The sequence below is a fragment of the Pantherophis guttatus genome, chromosome 5 (assembly GCF_059756535.1).
Source record: "Pantherophis guttatus breed Tessera chromosome 5, ASM5975653v1, whole genome shotgun sequence".
NCBI lineage: Eukaryota > Metazoa > Chordata > Lepidosauria > Squamata > Colubridae > Pantherophis > Pantherophis guttatus.
In genome coordinates, this window is record NC_142067.1 from 50118124 (window position 1) to 50138491 (window position 20368).

The 20368-nt window shown below is 37.4% G+C and overlaps 1 long non-coding RNA gene across 1 annotated transcript in view; it reads left to right on the forward strand.

Annotated features, from left to right (window-relative positions):
• LOC117671828 (uncharacterized) overlaps window positions 1-1372 on the forward strand; it is an 80030-nt gene extending 78658 nt beyond the window's left edge. The window contains exon 3 of the long non-coding RNA XR_015734465.1: window positions 1286-1372. This is a non-coding gene — a long non-coding RNA (uncharacterized LOC117671828). The remainder of the gene's footprint in view (window positions 1-1285) is intronic.
• The last annotated feature ends 18996 nt before the right edge of the window (window positions 1373-20368 follow it).

Here is a 20368-nt window from a genome sequence, read left to right on the forward strand (position 1 = left end):
GGAAATATTGCTAAAATCATTATCAACAAGAGTTCTTTGGATATTTTTTATATATAAGGAATAGATACAGTAGTCACAAAAATATTGATGTGGATGACTCATTTATATTGTGCTTTTTAAAAAACAATTCAAAGCAGTGTACATCATGCTATTTCCCCCACAACCATCATCCTGTAAAATGGGCTGGGCTAAGAGAAAGTGACTGGCCCAAAGTCATGCAGATGGATTTTGTGCTTAAGGATGGATTACAATGCAAAGTCTCATGTTTTTTACTCTTGTATTTGTATTAATCATTCTAGTCCAGTGGTGGTGAACCTTTTTCTTACCAAGTGCCGTACAGCAACTCGCTGCGTGGTCTGCGCGTGCTCACATACCATCCATACTAACGCGTGGCTTCTCCTCATGGGCTGCAGTGCAATTGCACCATCTGTGCATGGGCAGAACTTTTTTGCGCACCCCCACAATGTGCTGCACGCGCAGCCACATCATCTGCACATGCACATAGCTTTTGCGCATAGCTTTTGCGCATGCGCCCCAGCACGCTCTGCGTGTGCAATCTCACAATCTGTGCACATGTATGGTTTTTGCATGTGCAATGCACGCACATGAACGCTGTCTGTGCATGCGCACGCTACGCACCAGTCATCTTGTGCGCACGTGCAAACACACACACATGTGCAGGAGAGCTCCAAAGACCAGCTGGGTCCCCTAAATTGCATGCATGCGCACCAGAGGTCTGAACACCAGCTGGGGCATGCGCGCATGCACAGCTTCAGGTGAGTTTGGCGATGGCTCACGTGCCTGGAAAAATGTCTCTACTCGCCACTTCCGGCATGTGTACCATAGGTTCACCATCACAGTTCTAGTCCTTCTCTTCCACATTGCCCAATATTATAACCATAATTCTTCACTATTCAAAAAAAGCAATGACTACTAATTATAATGTTTAACAATCGAAATTGGAAATGAGTAAATAAATAAATTCAACACCTCAATCAGCATCAAATAAATTCTGTTACCTAAATAATAAATAATGCTTTAAATGCTGGATTGTAAGATGATTATTAAAAATATTTATTATGAACTAGTTCTAAGAGATCAGAATATAATATTGGGAGAAAAGTAATGAAGTAGAAAAACAAAGGCAGTAGAAAGAAATAATTAAATAATTTTTGCCACTCTCATTTTTTGTTTTGTTTGTTTCATTCTCTCATGAAGCTGGCCTATGCTTTTAAAAAGTTAAATGGATTAAAGTGTAAAATTTAGCTATGTTTTTATTCCATAGGTTTCTGAAAATTTTGACAGATAGCATTGGATATTTTCATTCAAGTTTTTGCCAAACAGCTATTATTGTTGGTCAGAATTGCTTGACTTGTTGGTTGGAACTGTTACTGTCGTGTGTGAAGAAATGGATAGATCTGCTACCATAGTGATTTGTTACCAGCGTTGAATTGCTGTTTATTACCTATTGCTGTTTGTATGGTAAGAAGATATTTGTAACTTCGGACTGATTTGAATGGCTAAAGACTTGGATTGACTAAAAGACTACGCAATTGTTTTTCACTACAAAGTAAAAGCTTTGTTAAACCAGTTTGTATGTATTGTATTCATTGCTCTCAGTACTGTTTCTCTGTGCACTTACTCTGCTGGTTGGTAACACAACAATATCCTTAACAGTTTACAATAATAATCCATTTGAGAAAATGACCACCTCGAAGAGCCTAGTGTCAAACTAGGTTCGCAACTTGGGCGTCCTCCTGGATTCACGGCTGTCTTTAGAAGAGCACTTGACGGCCATGACCGGGAGGATTTTTTATCAGGTTCGCCTGATTCGCCAGTTGCGTCCCTTTCTGGATCGGGACTCGTTATGCACGGTCACTCATGCCCTCGTCACCTCCCGCCTGGACTATTGTAATGCTCTCTACATGGGGCTCCCCTTGAGGAGCACCCGGAGGCTCCAGCTGGCGCAGAGTGCGGCCGCGCGGGTGGTAATGGGAGCATCATGGCGCTCCCATGTGACACCTCTCCTGCGCGAGCTGCACTGGCTCCCGGTGGTCTTCCGGGTGCGCTTCAAGGTTTTGGTTACCACCATTAAAGCGCTCCATGGCTTAGGACCTGGTTATCTACGGGACTGCCTACTACCACCAATAGCCTCCCACCGGCCAGTACGCTATCATAGAGAGGGACTCCTCCAGGTGCCGTCAGCCAAACAGTGTCGGCTGGCGGCCCCTAGGGGGAGAGCCTTCTCTGTGGGGGCACCTACCATCTGGAATGAGCTCCCCCCAGAGATACGGAGGATCCCGGATCTGCGCACCTTCCACCACGCTGTGAAGACCTTTTTATTCCATCAAGCGGGCTTGGCCTAATCTCCTCCCTCTTTTAATATGTAAATTTTAATCTGTTTTTAAATTATTGGGGTGTTTTAATCTGTCCGGACCAAAATGATTTAATTTGATTTTATCTGGTTTTTAAATTTTTTGTATTTATGTATTTTATTGTTTGGCTGTTCACCGCCCTGAGTCCTTCGGGAGTAGGGCGGTATACAAATCAAATAAACTAAACTAAACTAAACTAAACTAAACTAAACTAAACTAAACTAAACTAAACTAAACTATTAGATTTCCCCCCCCCCAAAAAAATTGATATGGTTGTTGCTCTTGTTCAATGAATGCTAATCCACACTAAGGCAATTATTCTAAAAGCAGTGATGAGTTGAGTAATTACATCATGTCATATTAACTATTAACATGGATGGTCTCAAAGTATAGTATATTAGATGCTCTGATTAAAGATTTTGAACTGGAAACATTTAATGCTATCTGTTTGATGATTCTAACTTAGCCAACATGCCATTTTCAACTGTGGGTCAGGCTCTGGAATGCCACAGTAATCATTTTATCAGAATGAAAACTACGATAAGGCTCCAGCAACATCATATATTATTTTACAATAGATCAAACCTATTCCCGCTTCTGAGTCAACATGGTTTCCAGGGGAAAACTAAATCACTGTGAATGAATTATTACAGTTTTGATTGTTATTATTAATGGTCCCTTGTTCTTTCCTGAAAATATTTTGTCTTTCACACACACATACATACACACACACACACACACAAATACACACATTTACATATAAATGGTATGTGCAAGGGGCCTTTTCATTAATGTATGATATGAATACCTCAGATAAGTCTCTTATCTGAGCGTATTCTTCCTGGTCCATTTGGTAGCATTTTAGTAGAATGTAAATGTGTCTATCAGTAGCTGTATAGTAGTCACCTATATTCATATTCAGAGGCTGGTGAGCAACTAGTATAGAAAGAGCTATGCTTATGTGATGTTCCAGGATTCATTCCCAGTATCTGTATTCTTGCTTGGAGGATTCTTAACACATATTCCAAAACTTAACACTTTTCACTGCATAACAGTTTTAAACAATTACATTGACAGTTGTTTATTTTACCTCTCTCTCTCTCTCCCAATCCTAACTCCTTCCTCTCCTTTCTAGTTTTAGTATGTCCTGGGATTTGTAGTATTACATTAGAGGTACTACATCAAGAGCCAACAGATAAAGATATAAATATTTTGAAGATCAGAATATAGACAGTTTTGAACTCCTCAGTTCAAATTTACTAAGACTCTTGAGAGTACCATGGATAGCAAAATAAACAAACAAACATAACATAACAAAATTCAAAGACATTGATCATCAAACAAATCAACCCAGAGTTCTAACTCTAGATATAAATGATCAGAATCAAATTATCCTACTTTGGACACATTATGCAAAGACCTAGCTTTCTAAAGAATGCTCTAATGCTGGAAAAGATAGAAGTAAATAGGGAAAGTGAATGACCAGAAACAATGTGGATGGACTCAGTTATAGTAGCAAAGGGTGCACTGTTGGAAGAGGACCAGGCAGGGAACAGATTGTCATGGGGAAATATGTATGTGTATGTGGTCAATAGAAATAAAAAAAAAAGACTTCATGGCTCATAATCATAATTATCAAGATTGCTGGGAAGAGCATATAGGGAGTAATTACAAGTAGATTGTTGCTCCCAAGTAGGCTGTAGCTCTTAAGTATTTGTGTTGATTTGTTTGAAATGGGTGGTTATAAATGTTAGATAGATAGATAGATAGATAGATAGATAGATAGATAGATAGATAGATACTGTAGATAGATAGATAGATAGAAAGAAAGAAAAAGAAAGAAAGAAAGAAAGAAAGAAAGAAGAAAGAAAGAAGAAAGAAAGAAGAAAGAAAGAAAGAAAGAAAGAAAGAAAGAAAGAAATTAAAGCAATATGAGTCACACTTAGGTGGAGGCCAGGTGTTTTAGTGATAATTGCTTTTGTCTAGGTTCATTCAACTGCTGCATCATTTCATAATCTGGCATTGTTTCTTGATTACAAACTTGATATAGGCTTTTAGCAAAGACCTTTAACTGCATCTGGCAAGCTTTTATTGCTCACACTGGACTTGTCTCTCTGAGTTCCAAGTTGGATACTGCCATTGTAAAGATTCTGTTGATTGATTTTCCAGATTGTTTAATTATGTCTCTTGTGCTATTGTACATTAACAATATGTTTTGTCTTTATGTTTTAGTTCCCTAAATGTAACCAGAGAAAGAGGAGGAGGAAAGATAACCCTGTAACCGGATCTTAAAAAGCTTTGTAGAATATAGAAAGATTTAATTAGAAAGTGATTTGTGAGAATACATTTTACGATAAGCAGCATTATGCAGAGTGCAAGAAAGGAATAAGAAGCCAAAGAAATTTAAAACATTAGATAAGGAAAACAAAACAAAATATAACCAAACCAGTTTATACCCATACCATTCTCTATAGCTTTTAAATTTGTCTATATCTGCAAACCATCCTTCAGTTTACCATATCTATTCAATTTTATATCCATTGTCTTTATTCTTACCTCTGTATTTTGAAATATCATCAATTGTATCTAATCATAGATTTCTTGGTATTTCGTTTCCTTACAACCATTTACCTTCCTTGAATATTTGCTTGACAATTCAGTTCTCATTTGTCTTTTTTACACGAGTACACCCCTTCCAAGTAACTTCCTTTATACTAATACTAATCACTTTGGTACTCAATTCATATTCATTTAGCATTTTAAACTCTGTGTCCATTTAATTTATCACACACGCCTCTTAAAGAATTCAATCCATTGTAACCAATTTACATTTATGTCTTGCTGATATACTCAAATCGTATTTTCATAGAACAAAGTGGGGGAGAAACACATTTTAAAAACAGCCAGTTTTGTTTCTTTCAAGAAGTGTTCATTTCTCATAATATGCCATGTCATAACCACTACTTTTCTACAATAATGTGGACATTTAAAAATTGATCCGTTTTTTCATCTTAAGTTGGGTACTTTCTAGCACAATACACAAAAGTTAAATGGTGTTTCTTGCTACTAATTAATACATTGCTCACTCCATTTTCTCAGACAAACGCAAATAATTTGGTATTTGATTAATGAATTTTTAGATTCATATCAGTGGTATTATTCAGCCGGTTCTATCTGATTCGGGTGAACCAGTAGCGGCGGCTGTGGGAGGCTCCGCCCACTGCCCGGATATCATCACGTCCTGATTTTGATGCTCTGTGCATGTGCGGAGGTGGCATGTGCACTCCCATTTGCAAACCAGTAGCGAAGGTAAGTTAATAAACCCCTGATTCATACCCTTCACTGATTCATACACTCTGTCTAATATTCCTTGCCAATCATTTGGGTTCTCAGCCAATAACATGACATCATGCACATACAATTGTATATGCATATTCATAATTCCAATCAACACATTTCTAGTGTTACCACAAGCATTCCTTTTACATTTACCCATAAATACATTAAATAAACCAAATGGATGCTACACATATTGATCTTATTCCTTGCTCACTGTTGAACAATTAGCTGAACAATTTCTGTATTCTTATGCATTCATTATGTATGCAAATTGGAACAGATCCTTGAGGGAAATTTTAATTTTGTTTGTTAACTGAATAATTGTTAAACCATATCACTTTGAAAAGAGCCCTAACAGTGCATAAAAATGTTATGTTGTATTAATATTTTCCTCAATTAGGACTTGGTACTATTAGTCTTAAAGAAGGTGGTATGCCTTGCTGAAGAAACTATCTTTGGGTGCCTCCCTTTTGGGCAACCCTACACTGGTTCTGAGAGTATTATTCTTGATCAAAATGGTTTGAGTAGGTGTAGGTGTGTGAAAACTTTATTTTCAAGATCTGTTTCATTCTCATTTCAGACTGTCGCATTACTAAGACAATATTTGTCCTGGATGCTTTAAGCAGTTGGCAGTTGGAGGCAGTTTTGTTCTGGTTCTACTTCTACCTTGAGAATTGATTCCAAATAGCAATAGCATTTAGACTTATACACTGCTTTACAGTCCTCTCTAAGTGGTTTACAGACTCAGCATATTGCCCCCAACAGTTTGGGTCCTCATTTTACCCACCTTAGAAGGATGGAAGGCTGAGTCAACCATGAGCCTGGTGACATTTGAACTGCCAAATTGCAGGCAGCCAGCAGAAGTAGCCTGCAGTACTACATTCTAACCACTGCGCCACCACGGCTCTTATTAGATCAGTGACCAGACAGTGAATTATGGCCTGGGAAAAGAAGAGATTGTAAAATCACCTACTTACAGTACAGATAGCTATTTCCAGTGGTGAAATCCTGTTGGTTCTGTCCAGCTCACGTGAGCTGGTACCGCCGGTGGCGCATGGTTTGCTGAACTGGTAGCGGCGGCAGGGTGAGGCTCTGCCCACCCACCTGGACGTCATTACTTCCTGGTTTTTAACCCTCCGCGCAAGGGCAGAGGGTCAAAAATCGGACGTGTGCCCTTCCAAACCAGTAGGGAAGATTTCACCCCTGGCTATTTCTCATGCTAAAATCTTATAAGTTGAATGTCTGGAAGCTGGGCAGCTGAGAGTCAAGGAATTATATAAATACTCAATAGAGATATGAGAAGATGGGAGGATTGTGAGAGTAAAGATTTTAAAAAGTTACTTATAAGTTAAAGCCTTTTGCGGATAGTTTGGTGTTGATTCTGGAAGATCCCTGAAAGAAAAGTGAAATATTAATGGGAAAATTAAAACAATTTGTTGCATTAGCAGGCTTCAAGCTTAATAAAAGATGAAGATGTTAACACAAATATGAAAATAGAAGATCAAACTGTAAAATAATATGGGTTTTAAGATTGAAAGAAAGTAAAATATCTGTCTACCACTATGACAAACATGAACTCTATGTTATTTCTTTTTTTTATTATTCAAGAGTTTTACAAAAAGAAAAAAAAATTTTTTTTACAAGTATTTCCCCAACTCTATGTTATTTCAAAGAAATGTTTAGACATGGGATGAAATTATAAAGACATATTACGATGGGAGAAACTGCAACTGTCATTGCTGGGAAGAATTTTTGTGATAAAAATGAATGTCTTGCCTAGAATGATGTTTTTGTTTTGAACAATATCTGTTTTGATAAATGATGCATTATTTAAACAGTGGCAGAAAGGTATATCTAAATTTGTGTAGCAGGGGAAAACCATGAGTTAAATATAAGGTGTTTCAAGATGCAAAAGAAAGAGGAGACTTGCTGCTTGAGTTGAATGAAAGAGTGGGTGCTGCTGAGAAACAGAAGGCTCTCAGAGTTAGAAGGACATGATCTGAGATTTGGGTGCTATGAATATTTATGGCACAACAAAATTAAGGTTATGTGGATTTTTAAATTAACTTAGTTAGATGTGCCATATTGTGAATAGATACAAACTCAATTTGTGCCCAAAAATACCTTTGTGGAGCTCAGACAAAGAAGGATTTTATGGAGAAAAACAACAATAATAATAATAGGCAAAATAAAAATATCTCTTATCGTGAGATACTAGAATTTTGTCAAGGGGAATATTAAATAATAGTTTATTAAATATTAAATAAAACCAAGAGAAGAACTAGTTGCAGAGGGATATAGTTTTAGAAGGATTTAAAGTGGACAAAAGAATTTATAATTTTGAATATTGTAAATCTAACTTTGAAATAGAATTATGCGCTTCAAATTTTTGTTGGAGTAAGCAACAAGATGGGATATTTTATCAGGTTTAAAGGATGTGTTACAAAGGATGTGTTACAAATCCAGAAAATTCTGGATTCAAATATAACACAGTTTCAGAGGATTTTGAAAATTAATATACAATTGATACCAGAAGTTTTTCTTTTGGAATTGAGATTTTTCCAGACGGTTGGAAAAAAATTATGTAACTTTGTTTTTGTATAGGTTAACTGCAGCTAGATTATTGTATACACAAAGATGAAAAGATTCAACACTACATATGATGGAAGTGGTGGATGAAGGGGATTGAATTTGCTGAGATGGCTAAATTAATTTCTTTAATTAGAGAAAAGACAATATCTCCTTATTGCTGACTGGAAAGGCCTTATGGGCTTTTTATGCAAAACAAAAAAGTGAACTTATGATTTATGGTTTTCATGATTAGACAAGATATATTACAGAAAAAAGAGAGTTACACAGTACTCATTGAGTAAGAAATACATTTCTAATTTTACTTATAATTTCTGTAAAGACAATTGGAAATTAATTTTTTCTATTGTTTCTTTTTTCTATACTTCTTTTTCTTCATTTACTTTTAGCTTTCTCTTTGATTTCTTTCTTTTTTTTCCTTTATATTATTTTGGATTAGTTTTTAATCTTCCTTTTAAAAAGTCTTTAATAATAATTATAAAGAGAAAATCTATGTGGTTACTAGGAGGTGGAAAGAAAGAGAAGAAGAAGATGACTATCAGCAAGACTTACAGTGGTGACAAATGCCCTCATTGGGATACTTGGAAGAATAGGTTAGGAATAGATCATCATGGAGGACATCTATTTATGTGGTTACTAGAAATCAATAATTACTTGATGGCACATAATAAAAATACATACAGTACTTCATGTGGAACACCATTTGGTTTTAGGATATAGTAATTTATTCAAATTATATTCCACATTTTTTAAAGTTCATGGCCAGATGCATTTTTAATTAAGAAATTGATATACTACCTATGTATCTGGGTCTCCATTTTTTCTTCAATACAATCTTGTGAAGCAGATGGGGTCATAGAGAATTACTGGCCCAAAGTCACTTGGTGTTATTTCCATAACTGAGGGGAAGATTAGTTTGACTTTTCCAACTAACTTCTTTAACAGAATAATAAGGGATTACTTAATTTCGTTAACACAGCAGTAATAAGTGATAAGAACTCACAGTAGTTTGTTGTAAGGATTTTGTGGGCAATTAATATCCCATATTCCAATAAGAACTCACTGGTGAAGGCAATGACCTACTTGTCTACACACTTTGTACTTTACCTACTTCTATCTCTGTCTTACTTTCAGAAGACTTTCTGAAGACACTCTATACAGTGCTTTGCAGACAGAGGTAGACAGCAATATCCTTTCTTGTCTATGAATACAATAGCTGGTGCCTGAATTAGAAAATACTGCAGCCTACTTATCCTATTTTACAAATAAACAACACTTAAAGATTCACAATTTGCAGCTACATACTTCTTTCTAAACATTTAAACTTTATTCTTTGATAGCAAGAGCGTAGATGAAACAGAATAAAAAAGTTTAAAAATAGTTCCAGTAAAATTATTTACATTGTCTGAGTCTTTAATAATCTTTTTAAAAAAGGCTCAAGAAAAAAGACTAGGTTTTTGTTTTGACTTTCTAATTCACCACAACCCACACATACCAGTAACAATAATAAGCACAAGGGCTTCTTGATATATTGAGGATTGTAAAGCAATATTGTATGTAGGTGGATATTCTGTTGAAAACAAGTCTCGTCTCTTTGCTATGTGCTATGATGTTGTATCCATGTCTGAAGTGTAGAATTTGCAATGCCACATCATAGGGCTCAAGTTCTTTCCTTTGGAAAATTCATGCAACATTATGAATCTGAGGAATATTATTATTATTATTATTATTATTATTATTATTATTATTATTATTAGTTAATCTTTAGTGAGATTCACAGCCTTTGAGGCTGGTTAATAGCTCAGCAGCTTGAGTTCTAACCAAGGACCTAGGAACTGTTAAGGTATCGTTGGAGGATGTTTTTATTATTTTATTATTATTATTATTCCTGATTAGTAAAAAAGAATGATGCAACTGTGGAAGTAAAAACATCCGGAAAGTGATGTAACTGAACAAAGATTAATGGATCAAAGATGCTTCATCATCCGTAATAAAGTTTTCACAGATGTGGAAATGCAACATCTACAAATATTGGCTAAAAAGAAAACAACAGGTAATGATGAACAGACTGAAGAAACTGTTCCAACACCTGAACAAACTGACCAGACAGTGGAAGAAACCAATATACAGGATGAAATTCCTCCTGTGCAACAACCTGAAAGTGTAGAGCTAAGTGATCTAGCAAAAATGCTGAAAGAAAAGATTGAAAACCACATCAAAGAAAACATAGAGAGAAAAAGACTACCTACCATTCGCGAAGTGCATAGCAAACAAGTGAAAGATCTACTAACTGCCGTGAACAGCATTTTAACATCCATCCCATCCAGCACACCATATGAAACCAACCAATTAATGTATAGCACAGCCGCCATTATAACCGCAGAAGTGGATTATAAAATGCCAAAAAAGAAACCCACTGGAACACCAAAGTGGAAAATTCGACTTGAAAATAAAATAAAAAAACTATGAGGGGACGTCAGCAATCTGAAGTACTTGAAAGAAGGAAAACTAAATATCAAAAAGCTGAAAATAGTTTACATAATAAATACAACTTGGAGGAAAAAACAATAACGGAAATCATGGAAAAACTAAAACAATGTATAATAGGAACAGCAAAGAAAATTGAAAGATACAAAGGACAATTTAAACAATATCGTGAAAATGTCCAGTTCAGAAGAAACCAACACCTCTTCTACCAGTCCCTTGATGAAAATTGAGTCCAAACTAATGTTCATCTATGTAAAGAAAAAACTTTGAACTTTTGGAAAGAACTGTGGGAAAACCCAGTGGAACACAACAAAACTGCCTCTTGGATCAAAGATATTCAACAACAAACAACACGAAACAAAATGGAAAATATTGCAATAACAACTGACATGGTTGCAAAACAAGCAAAGGTCAAGAACTGGAATGCACCTGGCCTGGATAAACTGCATGGATACTGGCTAAAACACCTGACCAGCCTCCATTATCGCATGGACACTCAATTTGATCAAATGCTTCAAAATGCAACAAGTGAAGAATGGTTAACAGCTGGTCGAACATACTTGATAATGAAAGATCCAGAAAAGGGCACAGAGCCAAGCAACTATCGCCCAATTACTTGTCTGCCAACAACATTCAAAACTTTTTACTGGCAAATTCACTATTCAATCATTTGATGGAAAACAATTTGTATCCAGTAGAACAAAAAGGAAATTATAAAAAATCAAGAGGAACAAAAGATCAGCTGCTCATTGACAAATGGTACTAAAAATGCAAAACAAAGAAAAATAAATTTAAATATGTGATGGATTGATTACAAGAAGGCATTTGACTCATTACCCCACAGCTGGATTAACACCTGTCTGGAAAACTTTGGAATCAGGAAAAATATTTGTACATTTTTTAAAGCAAATATGCAAAAATGGAAAACAGTTCTAACAGCAAATGGGGAGAACATTGGTGAAATCAACATTAGACGAGGAATCTTCCAGGGGGACTCACTTTCACCATTACTGTTCAACATCACATTAATTACATTGACAATAATCCTACGAAACACAAAACTGGGATACCAAATCTCAAGCCAACATGGCAAAATAAACCATCTACTATATATGGATGACTTTAAAATGTATACGAAAAGCCCCACTGAACTTAAATCAATACTCAACACAGTTCAACTGTTCAGCAGCGACATCAAAATGAACTTTGGATTTGAAAAATGTGCTATATTATCCATGCAGCAAGGAAAAATGAAAAAAATAGAAGGAATAGAACTGGGAAATGGAAACATAGTAAAAGCATTAACAAAGGATGATGGTTACAAATACCTAGGCATATTGGAAGCAGATAACATCTTGAATGGAAAAGTCAAAGAGTCAACGCAGAAGGAATACATCAGGAGGGTCCGCAAAATATTAAAATCAAAGCTGGATGCTGGAAACATAATTAGAGGCATTAATACATGGGCAGTTCCAGTGATATGCTACTCATATGGAATCATCAACTGGACTTTGGCTGAACTGGAAAACTTGGACTGGAAAACGCGCAAACTTTTCAATATGTACCACACTTTACATCCACGAAGTGACATCAACAGGTTGTACCTGCCAAGAAAAATAGGGGGCAGTGGATTATTGCAAATCCATCAAACTGTAGAAGAAGAAAAACGAAGTTTGAATGATTATGTGAATCAAAGTACAGAAAAATTGCTGCAGGCTGTGAAAACAGAGAACATTATAAAAACAACAAACAAAGGCAGGATATAAGGAAAAAAACAGCTCGATGATAGATTAAATAGATGGAAAACCAAAGCTTTGCATGGACAGCACTTGAAAAACATTGAAGGAAAATGTGATGACAACTTTACATGGGCATGGCTTAAGATGGGAACCATCAAGAAAGAAACGGAAGGTTTAATACTGGCTGCTCAATAACAAGCACTACAAACTAATGCCATGAAAGCAAAGATACCAAAATCCACCGACAATCCAAACTGGCGACTTTGCAACAACAAAGTCAAAACTGTTTCACATTTAATATATGAATGCAGCAAAATCACACAAACTGATTACAAAGCTAGACACGACTGAGTTGCTAAGTTAATCCACTGGTCATTATGTAAAAAATACGACTTACCTGTATCCAAAAAGTAATGGGAACATAAAGTGGAAAAAGTTATAGAAAATGAGAAGGTGACGATCTTGTGGGACTTTCGAATACAGACGGATCATCACTTGGAACACAACATGCCAGATTTCACAGTTGTCAAAAACCAAAATGTACAATTTATTGACATCGCGGTACCAGGAGACACCAGAGTCGAAGAAAAAGAACTGAAAAAAATCATGAAATATTGCAACCTGGCCATCAAAACTACATGGCTATGGATGAAATATGTAACAGTGATATCCATTGTCATTGACGCACTTGGTACCATTTCTAAGAATTTTACAAAACACATCAAGAAATTGCAGCTTCCTGCAGTAACACCAGCGGAACTGCAAAAAACTGTGCTACTCGGAACATCACATATTTTAAGAAGATACTTGATTGATACCTAGGACTCTGGCAGCAACCTGTATCAACCATTAGCACCAATCAATCATATTTGTGACACATTTTAAAATGTTCAGTTGACTGAGCTTCATATTTAATGAATAAAAGAGATAATAATAATAATAATAATAATAATAATAATAATAATAATAATAATAATAATAATAATAATAATAATAATAATAATACAATGGATCATGCCCTTCATCCTCACAGGAATGCTGACAGACTCTACTTACCAAGGAAAATAGATTTGGATGAAATATTGCAAGTACAACATACAGTTGAAGAAGAAAAACAGTTAATGTAAAAGTATCTGAAGAACAGTGAAGAGGATGCACTGAAGCTATACCAGAAGGCTTACTGAATTCTGGAGAAATAAAACTGGCTTAAAAGAAAGACCAGATGAAGAACAGAAAAGAGACATGGGAAGATGAAGTATTACATAGCCAGTATATTAAAAAAAAATATCAGGCAAAGCTGATAACAATAATTGGCCAAGATCAGGAAAATTGAAGGAGACAGAGAGACTAATTGCGCTGCACAAGACCAAGCTTGAATAATAAAAGCATACAAAGCCAGAATTGAGAGGACACCAACAGACAGTAAATGCCATCTCTGCAAAGAAGCTGAAGAACCAGTGGACCACCTGGCTAGTTGCTGCAAGAGGTTCAGACAGACTGACTACAAATAATGACATGACAAAATAGCAACAATTGTTTATTGGAAGATCTGCAAGAAATACCATTTGCCTGCAAGCAAGGATGGATGGGACTACAAAATAGAGAAAATAATAGAAAATGAAGAAGCTAAAGTGCTCTGATACTAGCCTTCAGAGATGCACCTGCCACATAACACTTAACAATTGTTGATAGGAAAGACAAAAAAAAAAAAGTGGATGTGACAGTACCTGGAGGCAGCAGAATAGAAGAAAAAGAATTGGAGAAAATCAGAAAGTACAAAGGTCCGCAAATAGAAATAGAATGATTGCTTTAAAAGAAAGCAAAGACAGTACCAAGAGTAATAGCAGGGGTGGTTTTCACTTACTTTTGCTACCGATTCGCTCGCTCGCTCATGCACGCTTGCTTCGCTCATGCACGCACCGCTTCTGCACATGCGCAGATCATATTTGATTTGATAAACAAAATACAAATTGTAAAATATTGTAAAATACAATTAATTTTAATTTTAAAATAAAAATTAATTTAATGAAATATTAATTTAAAATAATGAAATCAATATAGTTAAAATCAAAATTAAGATAATTTTTTACTAAAATCAATTAATAGTTAAAAGCTTGACTAAAGAAATGAACTTTTGCATTTTTCTAAAAACCAGTTGAATAAAAGCCAAACACAACACATCTCCCTGGAGGAGGTACAACCTGGACCCACAATAGACAAAATCCTTTCTCAGTTTTGATATAAAAGAAGTTTCTGACATGTACCCTGCATTGATAAGCAGACAAGCCTCCACATTTTGTACCAATTGTCCTGCAACATTTTTAAAGGTTAACCAATTCAGAGCTAATTATTGTTGTCAATGAACTGTAACTAAGGCATAGATAACTATGTTCCAGTTCTGATTTATTCAGGAACAGTTACAGGTGGTATGCACTAACACAGTTATGCAGATCTGATCCTCACCATAGTCATCTTCTGTGAATCTAATTACAGCTCAGGAACAAGAAATAATACTGCACACCTTCTTTTTTTGGGAACTGCATCTTTACTCAAACAATCTCCCAGTCCAGGTATCTCATTAACAACAGACTTTGTCTGGCATAATTTCAGTTTCCCCCCCCTTCTTTCAGCCAATTACTGAAATTAGGTAGCATGCAAAGGTGTCTATTGCTTCCTTTAATTGAGGTGATAAGGATTTATTTTGCTGTTTCTGTATTGTATTTTATCAAAGAGTGAATCATTTTGAAATATGTTGAATGAATGCTAGAAAGTTTAGCTTAGCTATTATGAAACGAAAGAATATGACTTGATACCCCTTTACAACAGCATAAATGTAACTTATGGTTACTTTCACCATAGAAAAGAAAATAGAAAATTCAGTTTGGGAGTTATCTTGCATGATTTTTAAAAGAAGTTGTGTGTGCTATCTGACAATGGAGTTGCTATGGAGATCATTCGCTCTTGGATTCTGCTCTATTTCATGTAGAAGAATTTGGGTTGTGAACATTTAATAGCCTTTTATGTTGTTAAAAAAAGTAAACATTTTTATACTAGGAGGCAAGATATTTGGAAACAGTTCATTGTAGCAACAATGTGTAAGAATGACGCAATCTTTATCTTACCCTATATTCCATACACCCAATATTTTATCATATCGTTGAAACAGAATTACCTACGCATGCTACTTTGTAATTTTCTATAATTAATTTCTTTGGTTTTGTTGGGACAATTGTTTAATTTAATTAACTATTTCTCTTGATTTGAATCAAAGATAGAATATATGGAAACATGAATTATTTTCTTTATATGTGGAGGCAAATCTGTTATATGACACAGCCAATTTCTGATTCTAGTCTCAGAAAGTCTAGTTGGTAGCTTTAAATATAAAGCAGAAAATAATTATGGAGACCTTGATCTTCCCCAATTCAGCAGAGCTCAAGGACTTGATAGTTCAACCCTGAGTTATACTTATGGTCTTTTGTTAGAAAATAATTAATCTGTCTCCTTTAACTTTCCCAATAATAGCAAGTGAAATGATTATCCAATTCCAGCTATTGAAATTTTATTGGTTTTCCATCTAGAAGTTTTGATCAGATATCTTTCAAAATAGCAAATTCTAGTTAAAGTTTGTTCAATATCAACTTTTTAAAAAAACCTTTTATCCAAAGAAACCCTTGAGGATAAATAGTGTATGCCACCTAATTTACATAAATAATAAATATTTAGAATTGATAATCTATGCAAATTCACTGAGAAGGGGTATGATAAATGCTTGAAAAGGATGCCACTTAAGTTGTCAACTCAAGGCCTGTTCACCATCATTCCAGAGAATAACACATGGAGTACTAGATGGCAGTTATAGGAGGGCAGGTTTTGATTGAATGACAGGAAAAACAGCTTGGTAGTGGTACCAATTATGAGGATGAATAGAGAACTTCTTTTTTCTGGAAGCATTCAGATACTAGAGAGTCATCTGGTGGCAGTGCTTTATTTTGGATTCCTGTATTGATTAAAAGCTGGATTAATTTGTATAAATGGCCCTTTGCAACTCTATAATTCTATATATTGGCTAACAGTTGTATTTTTTTTCATGATACTAATACAATACTTCAGAAGTATTGTATATCCATGAATATAATTTATATTAGAAGATTGGAGTAATTAGTGTGGCATCAGCAGCAATAACTGATTTGTAGAAGGCAGAAAGAATTTGCAGCATATAGAGTTAACAGAGATAAATGAGATTGGAAGAAAGAAAATGTGAACACATGAAAATTGTGTATTAGGAATTAAATGTGAAAGATTTTATAGCCGAGGAGGTTATGGAACTGTTTTGGGTATCATAAAAATGGCAAAAATAGAAATTGCCAGAAGAAAGAAAATAACAGATGGCCCTACAAAAATAGACATTTTATGGAGAGTAAGGACTGTGTCAAACAGAATAAAAATAACAAAGTTGACTTGGTCAGAAATGAAAGAAAAATGAATAACAAAGGAATAAGTCATTCATCTATTTGTCTATCATATGAAGGTTATATGAACTGTTTTGTATTTCCTTTTATGGCACAAATTGAACATTTGGATTAATTCATTTTTTAAAAAAAAATGCTTTCTGAATATATTTCATACTTGTTATAATATAAAGTACTGTCAATGTGACAAGTACATGCTAATAACAAAACATTTTGAAAAGAAGAACTGGGAATGGCAGAAAATCCTTACAGAAAGTAGAGAAGGAAGGCATAAGTGATCTGTGAATCATAACCCCTTAAACGTTTTTACCTTATCTCAATATTTTGTCATTACTGTCCACTAAGAATTTTTTTAACTATTGATATCATTTATATCATTCAGACACAATTCACAAATGTTTCATAATAAATAACAATGAGCCATAATCATGAATGGAAAATTATACCATATTCTGATTGACTGGTCTGCATTGAAGTGAAAGTCATTATTTTTATGCAGAAAGACAAGGTAATTAGGAACAGCCATCAAATTTTGGTAGTGAAAGTAAGTAAATCAGATATGACAGACAAATTCAAGGAAGGCCTAATAGGAAAGAAACAGCAAGAACTCTATGCAACCCCATTAAGCCACTCTTGCCAATTGCAATTCTTCTCTATTTTCTCCAGCTGAAATCTTTATATACATAGTCAGTTATGTTGGGTGAATGAGGACTCAGCAAGCCAGGCAGTGAGTGACAACAGCTCTTTATTGTAGGGTGAGAACCCAGCGACTGACCAGGGGAAACAGCTCCCTTTATATACCTTGCAGCTGTGGTGGTCAGCCAATCAGCTGACGGTCAGTTAATTTAAACTGCCTGCCCAAAATCTACATATGTAACACTCCTCCCCTCCCAGAAGTCACTTGAGGTGGACATTAGCATACAAAGTCTCTCAGGTGACCAGGGCGTGTCCGCACCCTAGTTGACCTGGGCAGTTCAGTCGGAGGTGTGGCGTCGAGCAGGTTGGAGGAACTCCCTGTTTCTCCCTGCTCCACCAATGGAACCTCTGAGAATTCGTTGTGGGCGGCGACTTCTGCAGCTGGTCAATCTTCCGCGATGGGGCGGCGCTGGATCTCGGGGCCGACAGCTAAGTCCTCCGCTAGACTCGGGTTTGAGTTAGTTTGAGAGTCCTGTTGGTAGCTAGGGAGAGGTTCGTCGAATGCGTCTTCTGTGTCGGCGGCCCAACGCTTCCGTAGTTGGTCAATGTGTCGGCGCCAAATCCTCCCATCTCCCATGTCTATCCTATATGATTTGGGCCCTGTTACCTCCGTGATTGTCCTGGTTTCCCAGAGGGGCCTGTTCCCGTAATTCCTAGCGAATACTGGCATCCCTATTGTGAACTCCTTCAGCCTTTTTTCTGCCCCTCTGAAGCTGTCAGGGGAATAACTGGGGTGTAGCCTGTCTAGGACTCCTCGGAGCTTCCTCCCCATTAGAAGTTCCACCGGGCTCCTGCCTGTGGCGGTGCATGATATGGCGTGTTGGGCCATTAAGAATTTATCTATCCTCTCCTGCCAGTCCCCAGGGCCTAGGTGTGAGATGGCTTCCTTTGCCGTTTTCACAAATCTCTCTACCAATCCATTACTAGCCGGATGAAACGGGGTGGAGAGGACATGTCTGATCCCCAACTCTGCTAGGTACTGTGTGGCCGTGAACTGGGGCCCGTTATCTGAGACTAAGGTGTCCGGTAGGCCATGAGTGGTGAACAACTGCCTTAGCTCCCTAATGACGGCATCGGTGGTAGTAGTCTTCATGAGTCTGATCTCCAACCACTTCGAGAAGGCATCCACTATGACCATAAATACCTGCCCGTGGACTGGGCCAGCAAAGTCTATATGGATCCTGGACCAGGGACCCTGGGGCCATTCCCATTCCCTGACCGGTGCTGTGTGGGGGGGTCTGGCCTAGACTCTTGGCAGGGTTGGCACTTCCCCACCCACTCAGTGAAGTCTTTATCCATTAGGGGCCACCATACATAACTCCTAGCTAACCCCTTCATCCTTACAATCCTGGGGTGCCCCTCATGCAATAGCTTTAAAACTTTTTCCCTTAGGCACAAGGGAACAATAACCCGATCGCCCCACAAAAGACAACCCCCTTGCATTGTCAGCTCGCCCTTTTTGTTAGCGAAATGTTTGAATTCCCTGCCCTCACACTTTTCTGGCCACCCCCTTGTGACCCAACTCATGACTTTCCTAATCACGTGTTCTCTGGTTGAGGCTCTCGCTACCTCTGCTGACGTGATGGGCCCTGAGTCCAAGACGTCAATCAGCAGGACTGGAACTCCGGGTGTGGGGTCCTCTATCCTGTCCGGTAATGGGCAATGGCTGAGGGCATCGGTGTTACCCATGCTCACCCCTGGTCTATGTACCAGGCGATAGGAGTATGCTGCCAGGAAGATGGCCCAGCATGTCATCCTGGGAGATAGGGCTGCCGGGGTGGGTCGGTCCCCTGTGATGAGACCCAGAAGGGGGCGATGGTCTGTGATGAGTTTGAAGTCTCTGCCGAACAGGTATTCATGGAACTTCTTGACTCCTGAGACAGCTGCCAGGGCCTCTTTGTCAAGTTGACTGTCATTCTGTTTGGTGCTTGAAAGAGTCCGGGAGTAGTAGGTGATGGGTGCCTCTAGACCGTTCGGTAGTCTATGGCTCAGGACGGCCCCCATGCCGAAAGGGGATGCATCACAGACTAGCACTAAGGGAAGCATACAATTGTATTGAATTAGGAAACTCTCGGCCGACAGGAGTTTCTTTACAGCAGCAAACACTGTAGCTTCAGCCTTCCCCAAAACCATTTGGACTTTTTGGCCAACAGTCTGTGTAGGGGCTCCGCTACTGTCCCTTAGAAAAATTGCATAAAAGTTCAATAGTCCCAGGAACACTTGTAGTTCTGCCTTATCTTTGGGGGTGGGAGCCTCTCGGATCGCCCTAATCTTGCTTTCAGTAGGGTGTATGCCGGTTCCATCTACCCGGTACCCCAAGAACTCCACAGAAGAGACTGCGATCATGCACTTGTTGCATTTGACCCTGAGTTCTGCACTCCTGAACTTCCCTAGGACTTGTCTCAGCCTCTCCCCTAGCTGCTGTTCGTCTTCTGCAGTGATGAGCACATCATCGAAATACGGGACCATCCCAGGGATCCCCTGTAACAGTCGCTCCATGGTGCTCTGGAATAGTCCTGGAGCTATGCTGACTCCGAATTGGAATCTGGTACCCTTGAAGGCATCTCTATGCATCACTGTAGTTTGTGCCTCTGTGGTAGCACCATCTACTGGCAGCTGCTGGTACGCCTGCGCAAGATCGAGTTTAGCAAAGATCTTGCCTGGCCCTAGG